This window comes from Gadus chalcogrammus, chromosome 15, assembly GCF_026213295.1.
Source record: "Gadus chalcogrammus isolate NIFS_2021 chromosome 15, NIFS_Gcha_1.0, whole genome shotgun sequence".
Lineage (NCBI taxonomy): Eukaryota > Metazoa > Chordata > Actinopteri > Gadiformes > Gadidae > Gadus > Gadus chalcogrammus.
In genome coordinates, this window is record NC_079426.1 from 26,700,409 (window position 1) to 26,711,402 (window position 10,994).

General features: G+C 42.3%; 1 pseudogene; it reads right to left on the reverse strand.

Moving 5' to 3' along the window:
- Window positions 1–6,494: 6,494 nt before the first annotated feature.
- On the reverse strand, window positions 6,495–9,716 carry LOC130404858 (putative nuclease HARBI1; annotated as a pseudogene).
- Window positions 9,717–10,994: the final 1,278 nt, after the last annotated feature.

A 10,994-nucleotide genomic window follows, 5' to 3' on the forward strand; every position in this document is an offset into this window, starting at 1 on the left:
AAGTGTTACAAAAACATGTGCAAAGTGTAAAATGTAAACATATAGAAACCTGAGACCCGAGAAGAACTATCTAATATATATTTTTTACTGCAAGTTCAGAGCAAAAAAGTTCACCCTCTGGTGAATAACATTTCTTTTTTTAAATAAATGCAGTGTTTAGTAAACATCGAAGAAATTCAAGTAAAACTGAGGTATACTTAACCTTTACATCTGTAACATCTAAACTATTCATTTTATTGAAAAACAAATCAAAGAGGCATTCGCAAGGACAGCTACGTGTCTGGTCCCGATTTCCAACAGCTGGCGTAGCCACGACAACAAGCGACGCATTCGGCTGGTCACCAGTTAACACGGTCACGAGACACCGGGCTTCTCACCGGTAGAGCGGAAGCATATCCTTATGCTTCCGTTATGTCTTTGTAGCGTTTGGATGTTTTGTCATAAGGCACTGATGCGGAGTACCTCTCCATGGTGGTCTGCTGCTGCTTTTGCGGCGTTGCATTTGCAGATGTTGTTGGCCGTTTTTTTGATACGGCTGTGCTCTAAAGGGTGAGAGCGGCTACGGTGGTTAAATACGTTTGTTGTACTCCCAGTCTTGCCGGGGACTATGCTCTTGCATAATTTACAGACAACATTAGTCTGACTACGGTCTGACTTGTAAAATCCAAAATAACTGCCATACTGGCGAGCTGACATTTCCATTTTTATCGACTATTTCCTCGCTCGTTGCGGTACTCATCTTTCACATCCCACAGCACGCTGTTTCTGTGAACACGAGGCAATGAGATGGCGCAACCAAACTTGATACTGTTACATGATTGGCTATTAGCATGTCAGATACGTTGCTGGTGCGTTGCGAACCGACTCAGATCTGACGCCATGCCCACACTTCAAGCTTATTATTTAGCTCGGTCGAAGCTGTTGTCGCGGTAGCATTGGCAGAGTACCAGGCGCTCCAAAATAGGTAGGCTATAGGCCATAGGCAGAGATACGGACGCAGTAAGGTATTGCAGTAATACGAGTGATTGAAATGGCCATTTAAACCACCAAAGCGGTCCAAGCACTATGAAAACAGTTCATGCTTCAAGTCACACTGGTCGCAGCCATCTTGAATAGTTCAACCAACGTTGCTTCGCAACCTCTGGTTCAAAGCGGAGCTAGAAGTAGACTTTTTGCTCCGGTTTCTTACAACGAGGAATAAAAAATAATAATAATAATATCGAAACGTTCTATCAAACACATTTTCTATTGATGGGTGTTTCTGCAACTACAGGCACTTTTAAGTCCCAGTAGGGAAATTTGGGATTCATGTTAAGATAAATCATATAAAGCTTGATAAGTATAAACACAGTGTTATAACACATCTTGACCTAAAAAATCTTTACTAAATAATGTGATTTAATGCAATTTATGAAGCATTTTATGGGTCAAAACACCACTTTTGTTCATGTCCCACCACTGTGGTCTCAAGGTTGAGATGCGTAAAATTAGGTAATTCAATTACAATATGACATTATTTTAAATGCAATTGTTTCATAAACATATTACTCTACACCATGTAAAAAAATGAAATTTGTTTACCGATTATTGATTGGATTTTTTCGTCTAAATGCGTCTGTCCCACACTTCTGAGTCCTTACCGCGACACTGGACAAATGTCGCGATGAGGACTTGTTTGGAAAGCCAAACAAATCTAGTTTCTATGGAAACGGCAGTTGGTAAGTGAGCACTTGGATGACAGGTTGGGCCACCCACTAGGTGCCCCTCAAGGTCAAGCAAAAACAAGGTAAAGATCATACTTTCTTTGGAGGTATTTATTGTGTGTCCTTACCATACAGCGTAGAAATTGTGTGTTTTGAACTAAATTTTTAAAAATAAGTTAATATTACTGTTTAATTCATGTATATTAGTTGCTAAGAGTCAAAGCTAACATAGCAATCCTTGCTAGCTGCCATGAATCTGCAATATTAGCTAAAATGTCATTACCGCAACGTGTCCTTACCGCAGCAGCTTTAGGTGTTGCGGTAAAGACCTTGTGTCGCGGTAGAGACAAATTCAAGGTGATATATTGTATTGCAAATATTAAAAGGGAACTACACCCATTTTCAAAATTCATACATGTTATTACTATGGTCTGTTATGTCATACATTATTATTTTAAACTAAACATAAACATGTCAATTGTTCAACCCTAGATGAGACCAAATTCATCTACAATAAGATCACGGAAATGCAGAGAGGAAATGAGAAAAGACCCGGACAGATACGAAGCGTATCTCCGGAAGGAAAAAGAGCGTTACAAAAAAAGAAGTGAGAAAGGGCAGATAAAGAGTGTCTCCCAACTGACGAAAAGAGAGACAAATCTGGAAAGAAGACAGTGGAGGATAAATAAAAGGAACCAGAGGGAAAAAAACAAAATGCTGGAGGCCTCAAATCACTTTGTTTCTACAAACACACCACCACTATCCCCAGAAGTCTTACCTGTGGATGAAGCTGTTCATGACTTACCTGTTGTTCCTCAGGAACCTGCTGGTGTCTTACCTAATGTGGTAGTTGCTCAGAAGAGGGGGCGTAAAAAAGTGAAAAAGAGGCAATCAAAGATGTACTTAGAACTCAAAGATGCAAAGTTCAAGCTTAAGAAGGCATTGGCCTCAGTCGAAAAGTACAGGAAGCGTTGTCTCAGGCTTTCAAAGACGAAACATCCGACTGACTCACCCCAAACCAAAGCCCGCCACCAAAGTCACACATCCCAACGCCAAATTAGAAAGGTTCTTCTGTTCCATAATGTCATTATGGCAGAGCTGAAGGAGAGTAGCAACTCATTGACCAACCCTAAAGAGAAGCAGATCCTTTCAAAAGTGATTTCAGGAAAGATCATAAAGAAATATCGACTTGGAAACTATGCACATCAAGAGTTCGGGTTCTCACAAAAGATGATGAGAGCGAACCGAAAGAGGCCAAACTCCCTGGATTATCACAGGAAACAACAATCAAATGTGATCACCAACACTGATGACTTAACAGTGGCACAATTTCTTGAAAGGGATGACAACAGCAGGGCCACCACAGGAAAACGGGACACAAAAACTAAAAAGCAACTGAAAATGCAGAAGCGCCTACTCTCCGATTCTCTTAAGAATCTACACCTGAAATTCAAAGCAGAGAATCCAAACATCAAAATCTCCAACAGTGAGTTTTGCAAGAGAAAACCCTTTTGGGTTGTACATCCATCAGTCAGAGACAGGGAAACATGTCTCTGTAAGATATGTGAAAATGCACAATTCATGGCAGACAGGCTATACCAGCAAAGTGTAGTGAAGACCAGCAAGGTTGCAGACTTGATGCTATCCATGTGTTGTAGTCCATCAAAAGAGTGCATGTACAGGGAATGCTCCAACTGCAGAAAGAAAGCACTCCATATTCAGCCGTTTGAAGAGGGGGGTCAGACGTGGTGGCATCATTGGCAACACAAAGCAGAGGAGAGAGAGAAAAAGTCCAAAGAAATGTACTGTTCATTTAACAACAAAGGAGAAGGTTTATGGAACCCTACAAGTCCTCATTGAAGACTTCTCTGAATTGCTGCAGGCAAAAATAGGACGGCATATTTACAACATTAAGCACCAGTATGCTACCTTGACAAAGCTAAAGAAGAATCTGACCGAAGAGGAGGTTTTACTGCATGTTGATTTTGCAGAAAACTATCTCTGCAAATATGCAACTGAAATACAGGCAGTGCACTTCGGGGATTCTCATAAACAGGTGAGCCGACACACAGTTGTGGCCTACACCAAGGCAGCACAATCTTCGTATTGCACTCTGTCATCCTCTTTCCGCCATGACCCTTCGGCCGTATGGACACATCTCAAACCAGTTCTGCACGATCTGCAGGAGAAAAATCCCAGCGTTAGAGTACTTCACATGGTCAGTGATGGACCAACCACGCAGTATCGTTGCAAGAAGAACTTCTTCTTCCTGTCGACAGAGCCCTTCAAGATGGGATTTAAAAAAGTGACATGGAATTTCCTTGAAGCAGGCCACGGCAAGGGACCAGCGGATGGTGTGGGTGCAGCAGTAAAGAGGACGGCAGATGCCCTCCTGGCAAAGGGGATGGACATACATAATGGGGCCATGTTGTTTGAGGAGCTGTCAAAGGTCAAGTCCTCTGTGACACTCTTCAATGTCACAGATGAGGAAATATCAGAGGTCGAGAGATCCCTGATCGATGATCTGCAGACAGTTAAAGGCACCATGAAGATCCACCAGATCCACACATCAGTCTCTGGGCAAATCATGTGGAGAGTGCTGAGCTGCTTCTGCAGAAACCCAGATCCATGCACCTGCTTCAGCCCACAGTGCGTCACCTTCGCTCCTGTATCAGAGCCTTCCATGGGAGCCCTCCATCAGCATCCTCCGACATTCCAGGAAACCAAGGCAATACAACCAATTCCTGATATCAATGAGGAGCTTATCGGGAAATGGTGTGTCGTTCTGTACGACAATGACCCTTACCCAGGCATCATTCAAGACATCGATACTGAGAGTTGTGCCTTGGTCAAAACAATGCACAGCGTTGGGGCCAATAGGTTTTATTGGCCGATGAAGGATGATGTGATCTGGTACACACACGAGAATGTGGTTGGACTTGTGCCAGAACCCAAACCAGTCACGACAAGGCACATGAAGCTTATGGACTCGGTTTGGCAGGAACTCTGCTCTCGTTTTAAGTAGTACTTGGTACACAAATTTAATGTGAGAGGCTGTTGGTGCCTCTCACATTACGATGTTAATGTTAGTGTATTTTTATTAATGTTCAAGCCACTTTAGGCCATAATATTTTAGAAAATCTGTTTAATCCAGTCTTTAATGACACATGTAATGCCTTTGTTAAGTTTACTTCCTACAGTAGCCTATTGTTAAGGATACATACCTGTATTTACATTTACCGTTGCATGGGGTCATCCCTATGTTCCCACAGCCTGATTGTCCCACAGCCCTATGTTCCTGAAATTGGCGACTAGGTTTAGGCATCACAGCTGCGTGATTAGGGTAAGTCGACAGGGAGAGGTTAGAATAGGAGTGAGACAGACACAAATAGACAGACAGACACCCTCTTCATTATACAGTAGTTAGATTACTTCGAAATGTAGGACCATCGGGCTGTGGGCATAGACATGCTCCCCATTGCGTCCTTACTGGCACAAGATGTCATTACCGCAGCAATGCTTTATTTTGATTGTAATTGTGATTTTCATTTGCAAAGGGATTTCAAAACTAATTTAGAGATGATTTACACATTAGAAATAACAATATCAGTCATAAAAATAATTAAAAAAAAATATTTTGTGTGTATGAAGACAATTGTCATATAAGATTACTTGTCAAAATCCCATGGTGTAGAGAAAAACATAAAATAACCTTTTTTTATTTATTTTTTTTATCAGTAATTACAATGATGCACAAAACTTGCTGAAAATCTATTTAAATGTGTTAATGTGCTAGAAATTTTAAAAATGAAAAATGTGTAAAATTGATGTTATTGTAATGTTGCGGTAAGGACATTTTGTGATTAATTTGATGAAAACCATAACAAATAAACAAGTTTCCAGATGAAAATCTTAATGACTACATGCAATGTTGTGTACCTGTTAATATATATTACAGACTCTGATGGTTAAAATTCAAATTCATAAAGGTTGATTTTTTTATTTTGGGAGAGTCAAAAGTGACCATAGTTGCAGAAACACCCTGATATTGATTACGTATCTATCGCGATACATATCGTTATCGTTTTATTGCCCAGCCCTAAGGCAAAGCGTGGGGTGGAGGATGCCTGCTTGACTCTCCTGGACACCGTTTGCAGACAGCTGGGGCCCGTTTCAGAAAGCAGGTTCAACAAACTCTAAGTTAAAACCTTAACTCTAGGTTGACCAACTCTGAGCTGTAAAACTCTGAATTTTCGGTTTCAGAACAGGTGATAGCGCTTAGTTCAATCAACTCTGAGTCAAGGTAACTCTGAAGCCGTTTCTCAATTCGCGTACTTGTGCGTGCTCGTGTGCTCGTGGACTCGTGAAACGTCATCAGTCGTTGCCCGAGCACTGTTCCAATTCGAAGCACGCATCAAGCGAGTACTGTCGTAAAACCCGGAAGTGTTCTGGATGCGTGCTCGATATCGCCGTTTCACCGAGCATGCATCGGAGGTGGCTCGTGTGTGCTTGCTCCCGCTATAAATCCCAGGATGCATTTCGCACTCGCAGCAGTACGAGGGCGGACAATATGGAGAAGACGCACAAGTTACAACTGTAGCTTAAGTTACTCTTAACTTATATATATATTTATATAATATATAGGCCTAATATAATAATAATAATATATAAATATATATATGTAAGGTCGTGTGTGTTTATAGCTTATACACATGACAGGACACTCATATCTTTTCAATTGTTATTCATTCAGAATATTTAAATACTATTTGAAAATGAAAGAGGCTGGGATTTTGTTTTATATAATTTGTTTATATTGTTCAGTAGTATATGCCTAAATGAGGCCGTAGCACAGTTAACGGACGAGCAGAGGTGGTGACGTAATCGAGTCCGCTGCTGTTCCAATTGCAGGTACGTACTCGCGTGCTCGCAAGTATGTGCTTGAAGTACAGACTTGCCAAGTACGTGCTAGCAAGTCATCGAGTCCGTAGTACGCGTGCTACGAATTGAGAAACGGCCTGAGTGAAGCTCGTGCATGAGGATATAAAAAGCCCTCATCAATGGAACACAGATAACATGATTCACCATGGCAACAAGTACTAACAAGCCTCGATCCTCCTACTTCTCCCCAGCGGAGTTGCAAATCTTAATGACTGCATATGCAGAAAGCGAGCATATCTTTTTACTAAAAAGCAATACTATGGCAGCAGCCAAAAAGCGGGAGCTCGCGTGGAAAAAAATAGCTGACCGAGTCAGAGTATTTGAGAAAAAGAAAATGTTTTCTCTTGAATGTTCCACTTATTCAACAATTATATTCCATATGTGTGTTTGTGCGCACAGGTGCAACACAACAGGCCCCAAACGGACTTGGCTGCAACTAAAAATGAAATATAAAAATGTAGTTCAAACAGATAAGGTATAATTTAAGTACAACCAATTGTGATGTTGTTTAGCCTGCCCTCATTAAACAGCATTTAGTGGCTGCATTCAACATGTGATAGATATATTTAAGTAATTAGGGAAATCTGCTAAACAAAGAAAAATCCCAACACTGCCAGTATTTAATATTGTCTATATGAAAGCAACACCTAAATGCCTTTTACACATACAAGTCTCCAAATTTGTGTTTTCTGGTTATCTTAAAATTTGACCTCCATTATAGCCAACAGAAAAAAGGCAGAGTCAGTTAGAAAGGATTGAAGCATATCATGTCTCTAACAGCTCTTCCATCTCGTGCATCAGCAGGGGGGTCAGGATTATTATCTGGATCATTGGGGGAAAGAGTAGGACATTGTTCTCCTCTAATAGTGGCAATGTTGTGGAGAACCAAACATGCCACTATAATGTCACAAGCCCTTTCCGGGGTGACCCTGAGCCTACGAAGGCACTGGAACCGGGCCTTGAGTATGCCGATGGTCATCTCCACTCTGGCTCGTGTCCTGCAGTGAGCCAAGTTGTAGTGTTGCTGTGGGCAAGGGTCAGGGTCAGGGTAAGGGGTCAGCAGATAGCGCTGGCAGGGGTACCCTCTGTCTCTGAGTAGATAACCATCAAACTCTCCTATGATAATACAATATACACTTTATTGTTTCAGTTGTAATAGGAGGAAACAAAATATTGATCATAGGATATAACTATATACTGGATATATAAACTATATTATAAACTCACCACGGGCAAATCCGGCACTCATAACTGCCGTATAACTGCCGTTATAAGGAGCATATATAACTAACTAACTCAGTGTAGACTCACAAAACATGAGTCATACACAGACCCAGGCCACTTCGCTTCCACATTATTTATCATGTGGGCTGCGTCACATATGATCTTCACAGTGGAGAACAGTAATTAGCTGTATAGTGAAGCATATTTCATTTGGAATGTTAAAGGCTACTATTTAGGCCTACCTGTACATTAATGCTGTGGACAGATTTCCTATTCACATAATCTCCTTCATTTATTGAAGGAGCTATGATAGGAATGTGAGTGCCATCTATGCAGCCAATCACACCTGGAAACCCTAAAATATATCAAATTGACTGATTAGTGCTTCAAGTCTCAAAGCTTTATGACATAAATGAATTACTGCTTAGACTGATACCTGCAATTCTGTGGAACTCTTCTTTGAGAAGTCTGGTGGGTCTGTGACTTGCGAACACTACAAACGTGCATAGTAGCCGTTTCAGTGCAAGTGTCACATTTCGGACAGCCCGACAGACAGTTGCCTTGGACACATGCTCTGCATCACCGACGTTATACAAAAAACTGCCGTTGGCAAAAAAACGAAGTGCAATACAAAGAATTTGCTCGGAACTGAGAGCGTGTTGACGATGTGTCATGTGAGCGATGTGAGGGCTGAGAATATTGTTTATATAAATGATTGATGATGCGGAGAAACGGAAACGCTCAAACAGGTAGCTACTCATCAGGGAATGATAAAACATCCAAGTATCTGCGCCTCGACATCAACTGGCTCTTCAATAAAAGGACACGCCATGTCTGCCACTGCCTTCAGTCTGCAGGCTTCAACTTAAGAGCAGGAGAAATTCAGGGTTAGTTGAAGAAAACCTGCCAGCGAGCAGGTTAGGTTCACGGAGTATGTTGCCAGGGTAACTGACTCAGAGTAAAGCTGAACTGGCTTTGTGAAACTGAAAAACCAGAGTTTCCCTCATCTCAGGGTTAACTAACTCAGAGTTTTCACTAAACCTGCTTTCTGAAACGGGCCCCTGGACTCCCCACACTCAGATTTTATTCATGGACTTTTCTTCCGCTTTTAAACACAGTCAACCTAGCCAACCTCTGCAACCGCCTACTGCATCTATAAGTCCACCCATCACTTATCCGGTGGATAAAAGACTTCCTGCAGGTCTCAGCACGTGGTGGTAAATGGCTTTCAATCCAAGAACATGATTTTAAACACTGGTGTGATTTATCTCTGATTTTATTTTCCATCTACACAAACAACATAAACAAAAACAGTGACATTTTCCTTTTGAAGTATGCAGATGACATGGCCCTGGTGGCCGACATCAAGGATCACTCCTCTCTGGCTGCCTACTATCAGCAGGTCAACACCCTGATGCTGTGGATAAAAGTGTTGTGTTTTGGAGGGAGGCGAACATCTTCCCCCCCAACCTCTCTTTGAACCTCTGAGACTGAATGGGCAGACTATTGAGCAGGTAGAGGCCTTTAGATACCTTGGCAAATATATCGACAGCGACATGACCTTCTCCCACTACACAGACATCACCTGACACAACGCCTGTTCCTGCTGTGGAAACTCAGGAGCTTTGATGTCAGACAGGACCTTTTAACAGCTGTCTATAAATCACTCATAGAATCTGTACTCACGTTCAACATCACAACCTGGTTCACCCTCACCTCTGTCAAAAACAAATCAAAGCTTTCCCGGATCATCAATCAAGGAAGCAAAATAACTGGCAAAACTCTAAATCAATTATCAGTACTCAACAGCCAGTCAGTTAAAAGAAAAGCCAACCATATTACACAGGATCCCACCCACCCCCTGCACAAGTCCTTCCAACTTCTTGTTTAAGATCTATACACACTATGTGCTCTCAGAAATCAATGTTGTATGACTGCCTATCAGTACATTGTCCTGTTTGTATGTCGAGCAAAGCCAAAGATGATTTTCTGTTATGCCAGACAATAAAGTTTTAATAATCTAAAGACAATCTGGCCGAGACTGAGGCCCTGTTTACACGAAGGGAAAACGCAGATATTTCCACGCGGTTTGGCCTCTCATTTACACAAAAACGCTGTTTTTATCACAGAAAACGATCATTTCTAAAAACTCCGGCCGAAGTGGAGATTTCTGAAAACCCCGGTTATGTGTTGTCGTGTCAACGGGGAGAAACGGGGTTTTAGGTTCTGAAGCGTCACATTATGCGCCAGGAAATGCTTAACGTCATATGAGCGCCCTATGTTTACAGTTTGTTTGTTACAGGAAGACCCTCGTGTTATTCGTTGTTCTTGATTCTGAGGATTCTGATTGGCTTTCATGGCTTTATCCTTCTCCCTACACTGCCGCCCATAGGTTTGGCATAGTTATAATGGCGCTCGACGGCGTATTTATGCGTTTTGCTGTAAACGACAACTTTTTTGAAAACGATGTTGTGTGCACAATGTTATTTTGGAAAACGGAGGGGGGGGAATATTCGTTTCCATAAATACCCTGCTACGTATAAACGTGGCCTAAGTGGAAAAAAGGGCTTAAATCAGGTGAGGGAACACATGTGAAGGTGGTTGCACTGATGAGGTGGGAGTGGCAGGCAGGTGATCAGGAAAAGTACTGGCAGATCCGGCAGAAGGGTGGAAAGCCAGGAGCGGATCATGACTGTGCAGAGCTGGCAGTAGGATGGAAAGCCAGGAGCAGATCATGACACACAGTCCCCATCGTCCTTCTCCTGTGTTAGGGGCCACTCACACTAGCTCATTTGCATACTAAAGTCTAGAACGTTTGGCTAGTGTGACCACGCCATCCGTATTCCAGGACGGAACAGCCCCTTGGCCACGGCACACTTGGGAGAGGTGTGCGGTGGCCAAAGTACAGATGCTAATGAGACGACACGCACACACGCGCGGATACGCAACATGAGCTGGATGACGTAGTCCTTGCGCAACACTTCTTTCTTTATAGGTCCATGCCCTGCTTCCCCACAACAATCATTTTAAACAATGGCGGCAAGCGGTTCACGAGTGGGTTTATGTTGGTGCGATAGTGAAGTCGAGTGTTTACTTGAAATTTGGGCTGACGGCAGCATTCACGTT